Source organism: Megalopta genalis, chromosome 1, assembly GCF_051020955.1.
Source record: "Megalopta genalis isolate 19385.01 chromosome 1, iyMegGena1_principal, whole genome shotgun sequence".
In the NCBI taxonomy this organism is placed as follows: Eukaryota; Metazoa; Arthropoda; class Insecta; order Hymenoptera; family Halictidae; genus Megalopta; species Megalopta genalis.
In genome coordinates this window covers 45,168,869-45,191,187 of record NC_135013.1, presented here as the reverse complement: position 1 = coordinate 45,191,187, position 22,319 = coordinate 45,168,869, and the positions used below count along the sequence as shown (strand labels likewise).

General features: G+C 35.8%; 1 protein-coding gene across 2 annotated transcripts in view; it reads left to right on the top strand.

The window, feature by feature from the left end:
* Positions 1-5,431: 5,431 nt before the first annotated feature.
* Positions 5,432-22,319, top strand: part of LOC117220831 (potassium channel subfamily K member 6) — a 1,018,768-nt gene continuing 1,001,880 nt past the window's right edge. For both annotated transcript variants that reach the window (XM_076528337.1, XM_076528335.1), the window contains exons 1-2: positions 5,432-6,031; positions 9,182-9,586. The gene's annotated coding sequence lies outside the window, so the exon portion shown is untranslated. The remainder of the gene's footprint in view (positions 6,032-9,181; positions 9,587-22,319) is intronic.

Genomic DNA, 22,319 nt, shown 5'->3' with positions numbered 1-22,319 from the left:
ATCGTAAAATACAGTACCCAGATAGAAGTTTCTCTCTTCGTTGAACAATTTTAACAAATTGTGAACAGTGTGTCGACATTCTTAAATTTCTTCAAACTTTCCACTGTTCCATTTTATAAAATAATTAATTGATTAAATTAATTAATAATTAAGCACTTCTATCTTCGATGCGATTTATGCTACTAAATCATTATTATTAAATGCCGTTTATTTTATTCTTCTTTATTCACTTGACATTATTTATGGAAAGAAGGTTATCTTGTTGCATTACTTGGTTAAAACTATATAAATGTTAAAAGTATTTCTGCGCTCAATACCTGAATAATTACGAACGATTATATATACGTACATCCTGTTTGTCAATTGCAAAATATGGTGAAACCGTGGAGAGAATATATTTTTAATTTTATTGTATTTCATAATATTCTTCAAGTGAAATAAACTGCAACTGAATATCCATGAATAATAATACTGTCATTGATTATTTTAATGGTTCTCAAATTTAATTATTCATTGCGAAACGTGATAAAATATTTTCCACTTTTATCTTCGAAGTAACATCGAACAGAAATGTAAGTAACTTTTAAAACGCGACCAGGAATTAATTATGCAAAATATGAGTTTCAATCATACAAATGTAAAAATCCATATTTGCATACCAAATCATTTGATGAGTGTTCAACCACCAAATAAAACTTTCGCAGCACTGCTCAGGGCGATGACTTAAAAATTGTTCGGTATAGGCTCAAATAAAAAAGTTAAAAACATGAGATATTTATTTTTTATTCTCATACCAAGCAGTAGCAAAATTTCAAGAAAAGCATTCTGGTTATGATCTAGTAGATTTCCCCTTATATCATCTAAAAAAATTCAAGTAGTTTAGTCCACTTCCAGAAAAGTTATTGCGTTTTAAAAGGTGTTCATATATTAACAGTAGATTTACGAAACCTATCAAAATGACGGGTCACTAATTTTTTAATTTACTTTTTAATTTACAATTATTCATATCGTAAAGATAGATTTATGAGTTATTTATTGAATTTATAAGTTAGTTGCGGCAAATATTACAACACTTGTTAAAAATCAGAATAACTATAAATCAGCTATTTTTTGTGCTCCGTAAATCTAGTGTTAACAATCGGTAACTCCTCTTCCAAAATTGTTCATTTCTGTTTCCAAACTGAGCGTTAATTAGGGAGAATTTACTGTATCTCGGAAGCTAAAACCGAGCGACGGTGACATGTACAGTAGCTCACGAAAGTATTCGAACGCCTTTTAAAACGCAATAACTTTTTTAAAGCTTAACTGAGGGACTTGAATTTTTTCAGATGATAACGAGACTAGTCTACCAGACGATGACCAAAATGCTTTACATGAACTACTGTATGTACAAGAAAAAGACGATCATAATGTAATCCTGCGCAAGATATTTCAAAGTCATCGAAATCGGTGAGGACCCTCTTGATGCAAATGATTAGCAAAAAATTTGTGTAGAGTTGTCAGAGAGGTTTCAATTTACAATATATTGAAGAAAACCTATGTTTCCCGTTATGTAATCTGCTAGATCACGTGAAAGCAAGATGTGGAAAAATGAACAGTGAATTGAAAAATTGACAAATTTGCAGCTTAAAAATAGGACCAGGTTAATGGCTGTACGATTTGTTGTCACAAAATTATAATATTTCAGAAAACGGTAATTAGTCAAAAATCGGTTATTTAGTGTACCAAGATTTTCTCTTCAGCCACGGTCTGAAGCAATTAGAATTAAAATGATTGAAATATGGAAAATTAATGATTTTCTCTGCAAGAGTTTTTTTCACTGAAAAAACTATATATGTGATGAAACCGACTGCATACACTAACGACTCCACAGAGTTGTTAATGATTCGACTCTGTAAAGTGCCGCGAAATCAGACGAAAAAAATTCCTTAGTTTATAATACGGTACTTGAAAGAGACTAATTTATGACACTCTCTTGAGCGCGCCGCCTCCTTTCTTCGTACGAACCCCTGATGACGCAAGCCAGGTGGTCGTTCCGAACGCTTGGAGTTTGGAATTCGGGACATAACGTCGTACAGTTTTTACTGTCGAGGTTATCATGCTTGAACAATGAGAATGATATAAACGGAGCATGGCCAAGAAATATTGAAAAGATTATTCCGAAAGGTAAACAGGCGGAAAAGACTGCATTTTTCGATTTTACACATTACAAAAATTAACCCAGGACTATCGACGTGAAAGTCTAATGCTAGGAGTATAGTAAATTCTCTCCAATTTTCCTTCAGCTTGTATGCAATAATGGACAATTTAGGAAGAGGAGATGCGATTATTCGAGCCTCGCGGCTTGTTTTTATAGTTGCTGATTATCAACAATTATAAAAACGAGCCGCGAGACTCGAATGATTGCATCTCCTCTCCCCAAATTGATCATTTTTGTTTACAAGTTGAGGGAAAATTGGAGAGAATTTATTGTGCTTGCGCAAAAATCTAGTACTGGGAATACTCACGTGGGAATCTAGTACTTAGGGTACTCGCCTCAGCGTCTAGTGTCGGGAGTGGCCATGCGGACATCTAGTAAACCCCTACCGTTGACAAATTTTCGTTTTTTTCTATCTGAAAATAGTATTGGGTTGGCAACTAAGTAATTGCCGATTTCAGTTATAGATGTCTCTCACTCCCATTTTTATGATATCCGTAAATGTTATATTACAAAATTATTATTATCATTGTTATTATGTTATTTTTTATTATCCGTGAATGTTAGCAACTGGACAAATTGAATGCAGCGGTCAAGGAAAAGCGACCAGAATTGGTCAATCGTAAAGGTGTCATTTTCCACCAGGACAATGCTAGACCGCATACGTCTTTGTCCACTCGGCAAAAATTGATGGATATTGGTTGGGAATTGTTGTTACACCCACCATATAGCTCTGATTTCGCGCCATCGGATTACCACTTATTTGGATCCCTGGACAACTCCCTTCGTGGTAAAACTTTTAATGATGATGACGCTGTAAAATCTCACTTAACTCGGTTTTTGGCCGAAAAGGATCAGACTTTCTCCGAGCGTGGAATTTTCAAGTTGTCAGAGAGATGGCAAAAGGTCATCGAACAAAATGGAAAATACATTACAGATTAAACTTCATTCCAAGTAAAAAAAAATTTTTTATTTCATTGAACAAATCGGCAATTACTTAGTTGCCAACCCAATACTTTCTTTATTAGAAGTCCATGAGCACTCCATGTAGGCAGTCCTTGGTTAATAACTCTCCCGAATACAACGTGTTAATAGAAACCCAATAATAAAGTAGAGAAAAATACAAAAACGTTGAATATTGCAGAAACTTAATTTTAACTGTATGTGTTAGCTGTAAAAATGATCGGTGATAGACCAACGCTGTAACGTCGCACATTGGTACGGATCCACGAAAACACGAACTAAAGACAAATCAACCTTTTTGGAAATGTATGAACCTTTAGATACAGGTTCTTATTTCCATGAATTAATATTTTTCATGTTGCTAGTTGCCAAAAATCACCTCGTATTGTGTTTCAAGCAATTTGATAATGCGGTAAAACGTCTATTCCGGAACGACTATTAGTAGTTGTTCTTTACCTAATTCAACTTTTGTTTAGGTTTCATCCAATTACATCCACTTTCTATACGATTGAAGAACATACTTTTAACTAGAAATCCTAGGAACGATAAAGGGTCAAGCATAATTTAACTCCTTAAAATTGTCTTCCTTTTAAACCCTTATTTTTTCGATTTCGTTTCTGCTTTGATTTGAGCTACAAGGTGGAATTCGCGCTGCGTCACGATGAATCTTTCAGAAAAGTGCTTGGTAGATCCTACAGAAGATGTCCGAGAAAGAATTTTTTACATCGGTTTGCATCTGCAGCAGTTAGAACGATTTATTTGTAGCCGATGCATGAAAGACCGCTGCGTCAAACCAAACATCTCCGCGTCAGATCACTCTCCGCATTGATTTATTTAGCCCAATATTTCACGAGATTATCGAATAGTTATCAAATAGTTGTTTAGTATAGAGGGGGACGTTAGTTGATATTAACGATATTCCTACAGGTGTGGCGGTGGCGGAGATATTGAAGTCAAATTAATATTTTTAAATGGGACCCTGTATTTTTTTTATCCATAATATAACAACGCTTGTTGAGACGAATACAATGATCTACAATATGATATCATTTCATGTAGTGAAATGACGTAAATGAAATGCATACGTTTCAGTTCATTCTAACAATTCATTATTCGATAGAACTGTAACCTAAATATCTATTTTTATATAGATACTATAAAATATGCGAAAAATACGGGTAAAAATTTGAATAATCAATTAATTAAACAAATGTTAATAATTTATAAATCTAATTTTTCATCGTATTAAAAAAAGATAATACCATAATCTATGACCCAAAAAGATTCTAAAATTGTTTTGCACGTAACAAAAGATGTAAACATAACGATACTATTCATTTAGTTCATGTTTTCGGAGATCCGTCCCACTCAACGTTGTCTCGTTTCGATAAAATATTCTTTCCGTTTGATCGGAGCCAGACCGTGATTGGCATGGAACGGGAATGACGCGTCTGATGTGAACACTGTGATATAAATCATTGAAAGAATAGATTAGTGCAGCCGGTTACTGTGGGGTGATTGAATGCTGCGCCTTTGCTTTGTTTTCCTACATAATTAATTTCATATTTATTAAATAAGGCATATTAAACATTTTTATTATTATTCATTAAGGCATATTTTTATTAAAAAAATAAATAAAACAAAATAATAAAATAATTGTAATCTACCTCACTGTCCTATTTGACTGGATCAGACCGGGCCGGGAACGGCGGTCTAATAATGCATTTTAGCCCATATGGATTGGATGCCGGTCGAGTTAAAGTTGTAAAACAAGATGGGGTCGCTGTATGATGCTTATGGTCGAAAGTGAAAAAAAAGAAGAGGGGCAGGGAAAGTGAATGGGGCCGGCAGCGTGAAAGGAAAAAGTTTTATTAACGGCATTGCGGCATCGGGGGAAAGGTAATCGCGCGATCGACGTAATACTTACGCGCGATGTCGGGGTCGGCGTCGGCGTCGGCGTTGGCGTCGGCTTCGGCGGTGTCAGCGACGATGTCGGCGGTGGCGGCCTTCTTTTGTGATCACGTCCGGGCCAGCCGGGTTTCATAAAACAGAAGTAGCGGCGTAAAGCTCCACGATCGGGCATTATATTTCCACCGATTAATTATCTTGTAGCAACACCGTGGAAACCCTGTCCATCGATCTTCGTGCACGTTCGGCAGCGTTCGCCGGCGATCGGTCGGCGTCGCGCGTAACTTCGCGAGCGCCGAAAGGGCGGTGGGGCTCGCGAAGTTTCGGCCGTGGCGCTTTCGTTCATTCGTCGTTCTGCGCTCGGTGCGCACGCACGCCGGGAGTTCTCGCGTGCGGTCACACGCCGCTTCGCCTAGTCTCGTCGCTGTTACGTGCAGGTCGCGTCGCGGGTTCAACCGACGCTCGATTAATCGCCGTCGAAAAGCCAATAATTCCGGTTAAATCGATTTCCCGTCGCCGGAAGTCGTCGTGTACGTTGTGTGACCGTTTCTCGTTGTGCGTCCCTGTGCCGTTCGAGGGCAAAACAATACGAACGTGAAGTGTCAGTTTGAAATTCCGCGACAGTTGCCGACGACGTGCCGCACTCGTCCTCCGTGACAGGCCCGTCGCTCCGTTCCGGGATCCGCGGCGATCGACGAACGTCTCCATCGACCGGCCCAGTGATGTCGATCGAGATTTAACGCGCCGATGTGCACGGACCAAAGGAAGAGTTCGAACGTGAAAGTAAACGGTCGCGACGCGTAGTTTTTCGGATGTGGTGCTGCCTCCTCGCCTCGAGGTACCGATCCCATCGGGACCCGGTCGTGCCACGCCACTCGATCTACGAGCGGTCAACGTACTTTGGAGATCACGTGTCGAGTGCGAAATACATGCATACGGGATCGTCCAACTTAAGGTTTCAATGTGAGCCTCTGTGCCGCGGAGTGGTTTCGAGGGGCCACTCGCGAGAGAAAAGAATCGTGGCAATTAAAGTTGATAACGCTGCGCGTAACAAGACCGGCGAGCGGTTTCCAGTGATGCAGCTCGACGCATCCCGCGACGCGTAGACCGTGCCATTCGTGCCACGGCGCGGTGCCACGGACCCGCCTGCAAATACGACGCGTGCAAATTCGTTCCAATTAATTTCTGCCTGTACTTTTTACAATGAGTCGCCGGATTATACTCTGAAATTCGCGCGCGCGGTCTACCCTATTAAATTTCGTTTCACAATTTGCGGTTTTATTTCGAGCGTGACTCCTCGCTAACGAGAAGCGATCCCCAATTGATTCGGAACGTCTTCTTTTTGCCTCTCTCTCTTTCTCTCTCTCTCTCTCTCTCTCTTCGCGTTTTAATTAAAGGACTTCCTTGCGATTCGGGCCGACTGCGTTTTAACCTCGCCGTGAAATCGTTGCCGATAAATCAGCACCGATAAGCGGCTCCAACATATTTCTCCGCAGAATCTCTACGTTCCCGATGCCGCGAACGTGTCCGACCTGTCCGACCGCGAACTTTTTTTCAATTTCAACGAATTCGCTCGCCCCGAATTCATCTCGCCGCGTTCCCAGAGAATTGTCTTTCACGTGCGCGGCTTGTCGACTCCGAGTTCCGTTCTCGCGGAACCGCGGCCGGGCGGCGTGCGGAAATTCCCGGTGATAATGCGATGCGGATGAATATTCATACGGTCGAACGAAATATTTTAGACATTCAGTTTTTCGTCGCGGTACCGCGCGGCCTTTGAATTCCACCGGGAAGGAAACCTCTTAATTTCCGCGGAAAAGTACACAGACCGGCGGCCGCGAGGAATTATTCTTTCTCACGAGAGGAAACGATTCTATTCTATTTGCGGAGGAATATAGCGTGTCGGCGAGCAAATACCCGAGCTTAGCGTTGTAGAAGCAATAAAGAAAAGTCGTCGGGGTGGATCGAGTTGCGACAGATGACGGCGAGGAGGGACGGAAAAGGCGTAGAGACGCGGCGATTTTGCGGTCACGGGTCGCGAATGGAGTCCGCGCGATTGAATCTCGCGACGCGACGCGACGCGACGGCCCAATAATTTGCAATTAAACCGGCTAATCAACATTGTCCCGCGACGTGCTGGCGATCCACGCCAGCGTGAAAGAGATAACGCTATCCGATAAAACCCTTCCCGATCGCATTCCCCACCCCTATTCGACGCCAACCGGCGATTTAATCGAACGGTGATTTTTCCGTTTCTAATCGAACGGTCCCGCGCAAAGTTCAAGGCGTTCGATTAGGTTTTATTCGGCTCCTGTATGCGACGCGTCGCTCGTTCGACTTCTCGTTTTTGTAACCTGTGCGATACAATATCCGTCTATAAATCTCTCTGGCTCGCGCCGCGGGCATACAAATTTTTCCAACGGATTCGCACGCGGAACGTAATCGCCGAGCAACCGAAAAGATAATTGTTTTGCGAAAGTAAATGAGGAATGCGGAATTTCGTTTGGTTATTCGTCGGATTTCGTGACTTTGCGAACGCGAATGTTACCGTGGTACGGAACATTTTCAAAGTTGGGTTTCTCTATAAATTCCCGTGCATTAAGAGAAGTTTGTTCTACATTTCCGACTTACTTTTGCATATGGAGTCGTTTCCCATTCGGTTGTGCCGGAATTTGTAATAAAAGCTTGTTATCTCGGCGGCTTCACGAGCATTAGAAAAACCTGTACGCGGTGCTTTTATTTCACGAAATTCGTTTTCCAACGTAATTTACCGACCCGAGTTATTTTTTGAAAAATGTCGTTTTTCGAATATGTATGATGTCCAACGTAAAAATTGTGTTTCGACGGTATTGATTGAATCGCTTGCTTTTTTGGGGGACGAGAATCAAAGAGACGGATCTGTGATTACTTTGGATTGTTTCTCGAAATAGTGTTGACAATGTTCATTGCCAGTATTACGTGTTTATCAATCACGATTTCGTGCTTTTGAAAAAGATGATCAATTGTGATATAAAATCACGATACGTTAACGTACCATTTATGATATCAACGACTTTTATTTGTTAATATGTTGCTCCTATTTCGTGAAACGAGTGTGTTGTATTTAATACAATTCTATGCGAGTACAAACTGCTATTTTACAATTTAATTAAAACAGTGGGAAAGTCGTTCATTGCCTTGGTAATGATCGACAAATATTTATTTTCATAGCGATTTTTAAATTTCGTATGTTACCGTCGCAGAAGAGTGTTTAACTTTTACGTATTTCTGTATAAATGTGTCGAATTTTATTAAACCTATTTTTCATAGTCAGCGCTGTACACGCTACGCGTGCATGAATATTGGTGCAGGGAAATGAACTGAAGCAAATTGATTAGTGACTCTTTGTTAAGGGTCACAAGAACTAATTAATTTTATCAATGTACACTTTAATGAGAGCGCAGACTGTTCCAATAATTTGTACCGCAAGGGGCTATTAAATATTATTAAGGCTTTGAACTCGAACGGTACTTCGTACCAGAATTCACGCCACAATTTTTACCTTTGTAAATACGTCTCTGTTTAACACGAAGCTAGATCGATTTTACGAGCATACGTACGAATTGTGCTTGGCACACTTTATTAAGTGCAATCTTAATGAAATGTAATAAAGATGAAAGGGAAAGGTCATACACTTTCCCAATATCACGATATTAATTGCAATTTTATTAAAAAAAAAAAAAGAAAACGTAATTTATCTTTCTTCAAACAAAACACGAAATCGTACTCGCCATTCATATCTGATGAATGAACATGTGAACATGTGTGTGAATCTCATATTAGATTTATAAATCGCAAATTATGGTTCGAATACAATGTTGAAGACTTGTTTGACAAAAAAATATAACCGAGTATGCTTAGAATCATTTATTATTTGATTTATGAATTTAGCTGAATATATTTTTCAAAATACCCGTAGATAGGTTACGCGATAATTTCAATTGATTGCGAGAAACTAAATCGAGTCGAATAACAGTATTTATTCTCCGAGTCCAAACAAGTCTTGACCACTTGATTCACAATTTTTTCCATTTTCTCAATTATCTCCGGCTGACTGACGTTCTTTTCAAAACGCAGTTTCGTTGCGGCGCGATCCTGCATATGAATAATCGCAGCATTTATTCGCGTTTAATGACATTCCAACGCGTCGAAACGCGCTTCTGAATAAACGTTTCCCGTGGAGCCAGTGTAACGCGGCGACGATGTGCACGGATAATGCAAACTAAATAAACATCCGTTTTAATCAAGCAGTGTGTCAGTGTTATATCGTTTAACGAAGTGTGAAGCGCGAAATTTGTGAGGGACCGAGGAAACCGTTGACGAATTCGTTCCCGGCCAACTGGATTATGACGAAGTACACTCTTGTGCCGTGGAAGATTAATGCTGAAACACTTACCTGCGAATTCCACTAATCAACGGACCGTTTCTAGTTCATGTGCTTCGGTGACCTCGGCCGATGGAATATCCAGCGTCCGAGAATCTGTAAGTATTGTTTCCAAAGAGAATTTTTACTGTTCCGCGTTCTCGTTTCGGCGTGCTACTTGCTTCATTAGAAACGAAAGTTACACGGAAATGTCTTCTCTCTTTTCATAATCACGATAAAACGAAAGTAACGTAATAATATTCTTAAATTCTTTTAATTTAAGAATTAGTTAATATAAGTTACTTAATTACTTAATTTAAATTGAGAATTTTATTTCGTTACGATTTTGTGTTCCTTGTATCTATCTTTTTCATAAATGCATACAATCCGCAGTCTAATCGTAACGTTTCGCATATCGACGGAAGGAAACATTTCTACTCTGAGTAATGAAATATTGCTTATGCACCGCATCACTGAAGTGTTTTAATTTGTTAACTATGTGACCTTTAAATTCGAGATACTTGAAAAGAATTTTACGCTCATCGCGATCTATTGGAAATTGGAAATGAAACACTTTTAGATATTATTCTATATAACTACGAGTTCATTGTATATTTTTTAGATAAATCGAACACAATCAATGAAAATGTAGTACAGTTTGTAGCAATATGGATAGCGTGACACGATAAAGTGAAAGTACCTATCATTGGCTGAATGATGAGAGAAATGAAGACAAAATAGAAAATTGAATCGAATTGAGGAGGCAATCAATCATCTCTGGCTGCGAAGAACATTTTTTGATTACCCCTCCAGTATTATTTCCTGGAGTTGCTTTTATATACTAAATGAACCTATTGTCTTGTCATTCCTTTAAACTCGATCATATTTGTTGTTTCGTCAATACATTTTGTTTTATAGATTCTCAACTCTTTTCCTATTTTAAATTCGTGTATAAGTAACTCATTAAGTATGGTAAATAATAACTCATAGTAACTCATTAAACATGGTATGTGGCGACGTGTGTTCAGACATTCACCACTTGAAAATATCGCAGGAATGTAGTTGGAGACAAGTAGAAAAGATTATTTGTAAATGATTGAAAAATTATTTGAAGAAGAACTCGAGATTTTACACACACATTATGCGGAGTGACTATTTGAAATCAATCCCTGAGGATACCTTCGAAATATGTTTTAAACGTACTTTAATCGCGCATTTTAAAATGTCATTGCAAATCGTTATTTGCTATAAAATAGTAATAAAGCCTTCAGTTCGAAAGTTTTAAAACGAATTTTAATTAAAATTAAATATCGATGTTGAAACGTAACTTTTGAACATTAATTTTATCTCTCACGTTATGATATATTTGCATGGTTGCGGTCGATAGAAGTACTTTATTATTATTAATACTTTAAAAATGATTTTTTTGTTAATATGAGTATAGAGTTATTTTGATATATTAATCAAAGCAAAGTGGTCTTTTACTTACCTATCGCGACGGAAACATTTATTAAATTCAGTTGGAAATTTGCATCACGAAATTCGCTCATTATTATCAGGCGAGGAGTTAAGAAGATAAACGTTGTAATGCTGGTACCACTTCTCAGTATTACTTCTGTCAAGTTGTAATATCTATTTTCCGAAATCGTCCAACCTCCATCCAAAACATTTTCCACAGCATAATTGAAGTACTCTGTACAGAATTTTATTTTCTCTCGTTACATTTACGTCGCTCATGAAACCAGCTATTTCGTAAATTCTACATAAGCTATGAGTAGCGTTTACTACAGCATCTACTCACAATTGGCATCTGTCAGGTTATTAATTTTGAAGATACGTATTTCTACAGTAACAACGATATTTATTGTTCTGTATTATTTACTTACTCTATGGATTGCCATAATTAAGATTAAATTTTTCATACGTTTGACACATGATTGATGTGTTTTGATAAAGAAAGATACGACTAAAAACTTAATCTTTCAATTTCGCTGTAGACATTTCAAATTTTCTGTCCAATACGTTGTATAATTAACAACTACAATGTAGCATACTACAATTGTATAACACAAATCGAGTGCATTTTTCTATTGTGGATCTTGTGCGTCTATGATAAATTTTCAAACAAACTGGGCATTATATTTTTCGATACAGTTTCGTTCAATTTCGCTTCAATGAAAAGTTTCATTTCTCCAAATTATATTACACAATGTAGTTTTCAAATACCGTGCACAGTAAATAGTGACGTCACAGTGAGATAACAAAACTGTCGAGATAACAAACAGAAATTCATTTGATGTTTCAGTATTTTAGTACAACGGTTAAGAAAGGGTATTATGATAATCGGGAATAAATACCACGTCCAGTACTGCTGAAAGCATTTCCTTTTTAAACTAGTTTACCTTTAACCCCAATGTCAATAACCGAGCACCCGAGTGCCCACTTGCAACTCGTGTTTAAGATTTTCTTTTTTCTTTTTATGTTCCTCTTGAAAGATCACAATACCTCTTTGAAATCTCCGGTCTTCAGATAATTCTCCATCGTTTTATATCTACGGCGTATTATATTGAAAGTTTCGGGTATTAAAAGTTTTAGCACATTCAACATCGTAGAAAATTTTGATTCTTAACCGGAGGGTTAGAGCAGTTGTTAAAATTTGTAATGTGTATCATGTGTTCCGGAGCCCGAGGATCTTTGATGGGTCGGGCTCGCAAAGAATGCTTTTATACTGTAGTTTCTCTTGGTTTTATTACTTTATTATTCCGTTTTCGTTCGCTGCAGTTTTTACCGTATCGTACAGAGGAGTTTGCAAATAATGCGCAATATGGCTTGAAAGTAAGACGTTCACGACTGCAAAATTTTAATGTGAAATATAACACTTATATTCGAATTTGAAAGAATAAAGAAAATACATTGACTAACACTAATATTCCGGCACCTGTTAAAACGCAGTAACTTTTTTTTAATAGAACCGAATAACATACCTATTTTCTTGAGTTAAAGGGACCAGTTAACTAGACAATGTTCTAAACAATTTTTTGCAATAATTGCATCGATTTACTGATCTCGGTGACAGAGAGCTACGTGAAAATTTCATAGAAATTATTTAACAGTGCTGTGAGCTACAAATAATTAAAAATTGCAAAGATCAATTCAATGTATGCAGCTTGATTCTGCGTGAAACTATTTCGCTGAAATATAAAGTTGAAGATAAAATAATTGGACGGATAGGGAAAACAGTAATCAATAAAATTTGGTCGAATTTGCATTATTGTTACAAATCCAACTTCTATTTATTCTGTATCCTTATAATACGTAGATTATTTAATGAGAAATTGAAACTAATATTTACCATTTTATGGGCGCAATTCACATTTAACAAATATAGTAACAAATATGCTGATAATAGAAATAAAATAAAGTAGTCGTTAAAATACGATTAAAACAATGTCAACAATTCTAAGACGGAACCTACATTTATTACTTTATTAATCCCTTGCATTATAACAACGTGTCAGATGAATATTTTGCACATGATTTATTAAATATGAATGTTAGTCATTTATCTTTTAAATCAAAATAAAATTTGATTCATTTCTCAAATGATTATGAATGAAGAAGTGTTAATCAACGTAGCTGAGAAAATATTCATAGTGCAAGTGGTTATATTATATTCTAAATTCTTAAATATTGTTTTCATTATTAATATACTAGTGAATTTGTGGTTTAAACACAAATGAATCCATATGGAAAGATGAATTGAAAATTCATAACATCTTTTCAAATGAGTTTCACATCTGCAAATGTCAGTATTGGAAATCTCGTAGCACATATATAATGATGCTCGTGATAAGTGGAAACGGTAGATAATGGACAGACACATTAGCGAAACTGCTTTGCATGTATAGTCGAGATTCAAACTCGATTTTTTCGTACACAAAGCGCTCTACGAAAAAATTCTGTTCCACATTTTCGACTTATTTTTTCATGTAAATTCGCCTTTTTTAGGGGGGGGGGGGCTGCGCCGACAGTTCACTGCTCTGTATAACATGATAACATCTACATTTATGACGTACATACACTTGACTGTGAAAGTGTTCACTAACCCACCCGCGCTGTCCGTATGTACACATAGACGAAAATATATTTTTCAACCGGAGAATTTTTGAAAACGTACCATTTTATCTGATGAATCGACATTTTGTTATGCTTTGTACGTATGTAGGAATATCGATGAAAATAGAGCAGCGAGCGCTGAACAAAGAGTTTCTATCCAGCAGGAAAGCCCATCAATCATTTTATGCAACTTTTGATTCTTGACACAGAATGAAAATTGTCTGTATCGATGGCAGAAATTCGGAGCCAAGTAAAAATTGCATTGTTTCCTTAATCATTTTGGATAAGTTGAAAATAACATATCGATATCCATAAATTCTCTTTTCATACTCTCATTTTTAACATAAATGCACGGTCTAATTATTATATTATGGGCAATATAATGATCGAGTTTAGCGAGTCGCTAATTCTATACTATTATTGTTCAAGCAATGTTCAAGCAACATTGCATTAAAAAATACTCAAAAGCTACAAGCTAGAAGATAACACCGTATTTTACTAATTACTAAAGAATATTTATCATGCATGTTACATTATCTGCAAACACCGTTACCGTATCCAAACATAAATTCTACTGAAAAATTAAGGATGCATATAAAATCAAGAGTTCGGAAACTAGCTCACAGAAACATAATTAGGCCAAAGGAAAATTTCAGACAATTTAAAATTCATTAATTAAAGATAATCATTTAAGAGATTCGTCAATTGGTGGAGAAATGAAACAGAATGATCAAATAGCAAATATTTTGGGCATTGAGAAACCTGCGACACAGGATAATGATGACACGATATAGCTTTCGCAAGTAATTGATTAAGTTGTCTTTGCGCAAATTTAAAGTTTATTCATTGGAAGACAGCGGAACGCGTACTAACACATTAGTTAATAGCAAAGATTTCATAATTTTTAGAGAGTCCACAATTTATAACTAACCCTTTCGTTACTGTAGACGAGATATCTCGTTACTGCGGTGAATTTACTAGTATGAATTTTTTATCTAGATAAATTTTTATTCGATTGGTCATTTATTCGATATTGTCGAATAAAATTGTTGTCGTTAGTGTTTATCTCTTATCCGTCATCTGAATAGAATCATATATAGACGGTCGTAGTATCAACAATTAATACTAAAATTAATATAACTCGAACAATAATAAAATTTTCGAGTTGAAATTATTTTTATTAATTTAAAAATTGCTTGGCAAAATCATTTTTTCATAATTCGAATCAGCATAAGAAATGCTATCAAAATGCAAATTTTTAAAGTTTTGTCTGGAAAATTACTGGTAGTTGATTCTTGCCTGAACGCCTTCCCTTAAGTATTTCAAAGGAACAATGAAATATGTAATAAAATATACTATAATACAGGGTGTCTCAGCTAAAAGAGGCCACCAAAAGATCTCTGTTATTTTTGGAGATATTAAAGGATTTTCTGAACAAAAGTTGTTCAGGTCAAGGAGCTTTATAAAATAACGGTAATACTCTTTTTGAAGCTGGAAAATTTTCAGAAATTTTAAGGTACCCGCCACTTTTACAAATTATAACAATATAGTTTTATACATCAGTTGATGCAGCTCAATATTTTGTATAAAAAAGTATTGACCTATGTATATCAAAAAATAATTAGTTTAGCAGATATTTAATTCCGAATTTTGCTTTACCCAGAACTGCATATTGTGCACGTTAAGGTTTTCACAATTTGCAAATGTATTTTCATCGGGTAATAACACGAAATATCTGTTGAACTAATCATTTTTCAACATAAATAGATCAAAACGAATTTGCAGAAAATATCGTGCTGCATCAACTAATGTTTAAAAAAAAATGTGATTCTAATTAAGAAAGTAAAGACCACCTTGAAATCTCCGAAAATTTGTCAGCTACAAAAAAAATAGTACCGCCATATTACAGATTTCCCTGTCTGAAGAACTTCTGTTAATAAAATTTTTCGATATTTCTAAAAAATAACAGAGATTTTTTGATGAACTTCTTTAGTTTTGTGTGAGGCATTCTGTATAATATAATGTATAAAATATACTACAAGCAACAAAAGATTCCAATTAATTGGAATAGTAAAAAAGCAAAAATCTGTCGCAGTTTCAACTATGGAAACCAAATATATGGCTCTATCGGATATTACAAAAGAAATCATTTACTTAAGGAATTTCTTAAATCTCATATGAAAACTTATAATTTATTAGACAATGCGACAGAGATTTATTGCGACAATGAAAGTGCGATTATGATAGAATAGTAAAAAAGCAAAAATCTGTCCTAGTTTCAACTATGGAAACCAAATATATGGCTCTATCGAATATTACAAAAGAAATCATTTACTTAAGGAATTTCTTAAATCTCTCTCATATGAAAACTTATAATTTATTAGACAATGCGACAGAGATTTATTGCGACAATGAAAGTGCGATTATGATGGAATAATAAAAAAGCAAAAATCTGTCGTAGTTTCAACTATGGAAACCAAATATATGGCTCTATCGAATATTACAAAAGAAATCATTTACTTAAGGAATTTCTTATATGAAAACTTATAATTTATTAGACAATGCGACAGAGATTTATTGCGACAATGAAAGTGCGATTGAATTAAGTAGAAATAGTATTATGTCATGCACGAAGTAAACGTATTGATATCAGATATCATTTTTCGCTAGGAGCTCAATAACGGGGGCGATGTTGTAATTGGATATTCGAGTACAAATATGGCAGTTGCGAGTATATGAACAAAATCGCTAATGAGAACCAAATATGTGGCACGTGTTTAACTTATGATTATAAGTTAAAGTTACAAGGGTGACCTGGCTAGTGAATGAACATTTAAACTGCACGTTTGGTAAACGATCATTCACAATTCATTACTTAATCCCCTAAATGGCATTATTGTAAAAATACACGTCAAACTACCGATGAATCTATTTTTCTTTTTATTACTTCTTCTATTACAAAAGGATTTTCTATCTGTATACATAAATAAATAAATAATAATTATTATTATTATTGTAAAAATGTTAAACATTAAATAGCAATACTTAGTTTGAATACAAAAAGGATTGCCAAATTGATAGATCCATGCAACTTTTTTGAAAATCGGCGCTATATCGCAGTAACGAGTCACAATATTGAAATTGATAGAAGTAGCAACTTGTTGCAAAAGAAACCGGTATCTCTTAATAAAGTGCATGTTATTATTGTAATAACCTCATTCATGAAAAATAACAAGCAAATGGTAAATTTCTTTCAGAAGCGTATGCAATTAATTTCTATACCAAATACTTTTTCTGAATGCTAACAATGAAATTAACATCTCCCTCGAATTTCATCTATCCGTATTATCACGCGACGAATCGAGAAAAACGTATTTCCTTCGGTCGATTAGTTGAACGTTAAGGAATAAGAAGTTCCAGGGGAGTGTCAATTCGGTGTTCGGCAAGGCGGCTGCATCTAGAGGGTGAGAATTGTTTTTATGGGAATCGGGCTGCGAGCAGGTGCGTTATTGTGCCAAAGAAATTTGTGCAAAGTAATTGGCGGCAGGAGGTTTGCGGTTGTTTTAATGATCAGTCGTATGTCTCTTTAAATTATCCCATTGACTTTTGCGACACTCTCATTCGTGGTTGCCGCGGCTCGGCGCTTGGAGACGCGTTCGTCATCTTCCACCCCCCCTCTTTTCTGCCATCACTGAAACACTTGTGCTCTTCCCAAACTCTCGTGCAAGACCTATTACCAACTTCGGAAGTCGTCTGTTCTATGTTAAAGGGTTCAGAGATTTGGTTCACCTCGCGAAAATTAAAGATCAAGCTTTTATTTGTTTTCTGGTACAGAGAAACAAAATTCCTAGGTAGTTCCATTAATTTGACGACAAATTAAAAAATTATTTAAATTAAAAAGTCATTTAAATAATTCCACAAACAATTTATTTATTGTTTCCTATTTTTAAACAAAATGTTATTTTTTATTTAGATTTTAGGGGAAGATAAACGATAAATAATTTTTGCTACTCTTTCGTCTGTTGTACATGTATTATACCATGGATATTTTATATATTAGTTTTGTAAATATGTAAAATATTATTTTTTATTCGAATTAGAAACAATACAGAGTGTCCCAAAATTATGGTACTTCCAGAAATTGAGTGGTTTCTGAGGTCATTCGAAGTAACTTCTTCCTTAGCCAAAATGCAATCCGAAACTTTGTTTACGAGTTATTAACGAAAAACAATGACCAATAGGAGGCGATATAAGCTGACACGAGTCGGCCGAGCCAATGAGCAGAACTGGGCTCCGGACTCTCATTAGTCAATGTTTTCCATTAAAATAACTCGTTAACGATGCCTCGGAGAAAATTTTTGTAAAGGAAAAAGTTACTTTAACTAACCTCAGGAAACCCCCATTTCTTCGAAATACAATAATTTTGCGACACCCTGTATACAGTAATTTCTCCCTAAATCGCGCTCAGATTGTGCATAAAAATAAATAATTTGGAAAGAGGAGATACGATTATTCGAGTGTTGCAGCTTGTTTTTATAGTTACCGATTGTCAACAAGGAATAATCGTATCTCCTCTTCCCAAATTATTTATTTTTATGCACAATCTGAGCGCGATTTAGGGAGAAATTATTCTATTTATTTAAATAAGAAACTATGAATAATAGTCCAGATGACCAGAAACGGTGCACTGGCCATAACTGATACATTTACTGTATCAGCAGAATGTAACGTTCGTATGTCATACGAAAAATCCTGTATCGTTGCAGCTCTAATAACAACGCGCGCATATTACGTTTGTTTAGGTTCGGGAGTAGTAATAAATGTTCCTTTTCCATATGACAATATCGCTTTGGCTCGTATAAGCTGCAAGCGGGACAAATTAGCCGAAACGGTGGTAAAAGTGATGCAAACATAAAACTACGCGATATTTCTGCACGAACCGATTGATATATGCTCCGCGACGATGGGGAAATAAAAAAGCAGCGCTCACCGGTTCGATTGGCTTCGCATTTTTCTAAATACGAGGAACCATCGGCGGCGGAGCTGCGCGTTTAGTTTTATTTTTTTCGAGCTTTGCCGAAATACTCTCTCAATACGTCCTGTCCCGCGACTTGTATTTTCGACGCAGCTTTAACCCGATTTTCATTCGAACTGAATCCATGAAATATTCAGCCTCCACCACCGCCCCTCCAACCGGAGTCGCATAAAATCCATTATATTCGAAACATCGTGGAACCGTCTTCTCATTCTCGGCGAGATTCGAACACGCGGCTGCTTATCTGCTGCCTCGTTTCTCGGTTTACCAGTGCCCCTTTAACAGCGAGAGTTCTTTGAAACCGGGTTAATGTGACCTTAATTAGTTGCATTTCATAAGTGGGAACTTTAAATGCGAAGATTCTGAATTTAAAAAAAGGAATAGTTAAACACGTAGCCCGGATAATTATGCAGACCTAAATTTTCTGCTTAAAATCCAACGGACTTGCATTTTTTGCCCGGGGATAATCATCGTGGAATTGTAGGTGGCGCGAACGCGAGGTATGAATAGACACGCGTGCGTCTACTTCGACGAAAATGACTGTTCAACTCGTTGAATATTGAAATAGGTGATTTATTAAATACTAATGAAGTTATTCTATCTTCTTCATTTATTCCATGGAATTAAAGACCGTTTATTCATGTTTCATCGCTGGAACTACGCTTTGATTTGAATCAATGATCTCTTTATTGACTTCGTAGGTATGTGTTGTTTCGTAGTAAATTCTATTCGCCTTTGTAAATTATAATTTTCATCGGATTTTAAGGTATATGATTATTAGACTGCGGATCTTTATGCAAAGTAAAACTTATCTTCATTAATTTCAATGAAGATGCGCCGCGTACAATTTCTTTTCTTGCTTCAATAATTTCAGTGTGTTGAAAATAACACATTGATGTTCTCAAATTCTTTTAACATTTCCATTGTTTGGAATTTTATCTACTCATTTTCATGGTAAATGTATAAAGATCCGCAGTCTAATTATGAAAATGACACGTTTAATCAAACCTATTTGTACTGATTGTGAATACTCTGAGTGAGGTGCACAATAATACCATTTTTCTTCTGTATAATTAACATTAACACTTTTTTGTTAATCGAAGTGCTATTGAATTTTTGCAATTTGTTAATGTTAAGAAATTAATAATTTGTTAAATAAATTAACCTCTCACTGGACACGAAAATCAGATTAGGTAGCGTGAACGAAACAATTGAACCGAAGAAGGATTTAACCGTATGCATTATGTCCTTTAAATAGTTAGCTATTGCAGTCTCTTTGAAAAGTATGTAAGTTACTGTAATTTTTTCATATTTCGTTCAAATACAACACTTTTATGAAATATGTAATGTAATAAAGAATAACAAAGTATATATCCTTTTTAACCAATCAGCTGTTCGTGGTGATCCAATTTTAATGAATGAAGCTTGCATCACAGATTTTATTCATATCTAATTTTGCAGACAATTATAGATTCTGTTTGTTTTTACAATTTTCTACCTCCGATTCATTATCAAAATTATACAGAATTTTAAAGACACAACTGTATATACAATTTACCGATTTTTTCGTTTGCAAGATGTCTTTCAGGTACTTCTTCCAGTGATCGCAATGAACGACTTTTGGGGAAAATCATTTTCCGTTCGTAGCAGATAAGATAATTTTGTTTTCGCGTTGAACATAATTCGATGATGTGGACTTTATATTTGTTCACGTTCTTCCATTCGTGTTGTGCGCAAAAAATAGAAAGACGAAGCTTAACTTTACATAGAACATGCAATGGTAATGTTTCTGGGAGACCATATACTGGCCAAGCAAGGAAAGTTTTACTTCTTGGGGAAAGTGGATACGGACACTACACAGACAAGACTTAAAAAGTTTTTCGCAGCCCAGTAGTCGATTCCGCAAAATGTTTATTTTTATCTTCTTCTTAATTTTTCTTTGAGGAGGTCATACATATTCATCAATTGTTTTAAACAGTACACGACAATTATCTAATAATACTTTATCTATATTACTGGTTTTAATTATACTCTATCTTATCTATAGATTACGGATCTCTATACAAAATAAAAATCTTCTAAATCAATTGCAAGCAGTGGAAATTAAATAAACATGAATTTATAAGAGGGTTATCCAAAATAGGGTAACAATATTTTAAAATTCTTCCAAAGTCTTTGTAATGAATTAAATAGTATGCGCAATGAATTTTCTTTCTTTTATACTTCTTTCCAAACATTAAAGAGTATATTGAATTTAATTCAAGTTATTCATGGGAATTAATATTATAAATTATATTAACAAGAAACCGAGACACAGAAGGTGGACGACTGATGCAGATGGAGCAGCATATTATATTAATATTATTAATATTAATATTGTCCAAGAAGCAAACGAAAATCAAACAATAAAAAGAAAATACAAACACCGTATGAAATACTATACATAATACTAAACGAAATACTAACCGAAATTGTAGAGTTTGACTTCGTTACAGCAATTTTAAGATAGCAACATCTTTAACATTCTGAGGTTCTACAAATTCTAATGAAATTCTGTTCATGCAGATTCATTGTGAATAAATTCAATTCTCAAGAATTTCCAAATTGATTACGGGACATGATATTTAAATAGAAAGTTGTTTTTTGTTCATTAATAACTTCATCATTCCTTTTTCAATTGCCAGAAATCAAATTTATCTTCCTCAGTTCATACTACGTTTTTCGAAATGAAAATGGCAAATTTATATAGTTTTCTTTTTCAAAAGACGAACGTTTCTTCATATTAATTTTATTAATAAATGACTTATGCTAGACCAACTTCGAGTAATTTCCTACGTATTGTTCTTATCGAAACATCTTTACTCCTAAAGTTCCCGAAATGTTTCCTGACAGAATTGTTGGATCTTGTCGATATCTGCAGACAATTCGATAGTCTTCTTACACAGTGGTACAGTAACTTTCCTCGAATTGTCCCTCAGCTTGTAAAAAAAAAACTGGACAATTTGGAAAGAGAAGACACAATTATTCGAACCTCGCGGCTCGTTTTTATAGTCAACTATAAAAACAACTAATAAATGTCAACAACTATAAAAACGAACCGCGAGGCTCAAATAATCGTATCTCCTCTTCCCAAATTGTCCATTTTTATTTACAAACTGAGGGACAATTGGAGAGAATTTACATTCGTCCTCTGCGCGAGCATCGTCAATGTTACCGTAACAGTCGCACGTGGCGAAGGAACCCAATAAGGAACAAATGAGGAAAAGTGTTAAAATTCGCGTGAACACGAGCACGGACATGCGGAATTTCAATGCATGATTCAGGCAAGGTGTAGGAAGTCAAGCGTAGTAGCCGAAGTCTAGAATGTGCCAAGCCTATTTCGAAAGAGTTACTGGCGACGCTAATGTCAGTAATACCAACCCTGCAACCATCGCGGTATTTCGATCCCAAAGCTGCTGCACCCGCGTACTGGAATCTGTCCAACCGATATACATACATACATACATACATACATACATACATACATACGTACATACATACCGTACGCTAGTCAGTCCCCCGCTCCCCCAAACTGGCTAGATTGTTAAAGAGGCCGGGATTTACGCGTTATTCGATCGTACAATGATTGTTAGAGATACACGTGCTCGGGCTAAGTTTACGACACGGACGTGACTATTTTGCCACTTCTAGGATTAAGATTT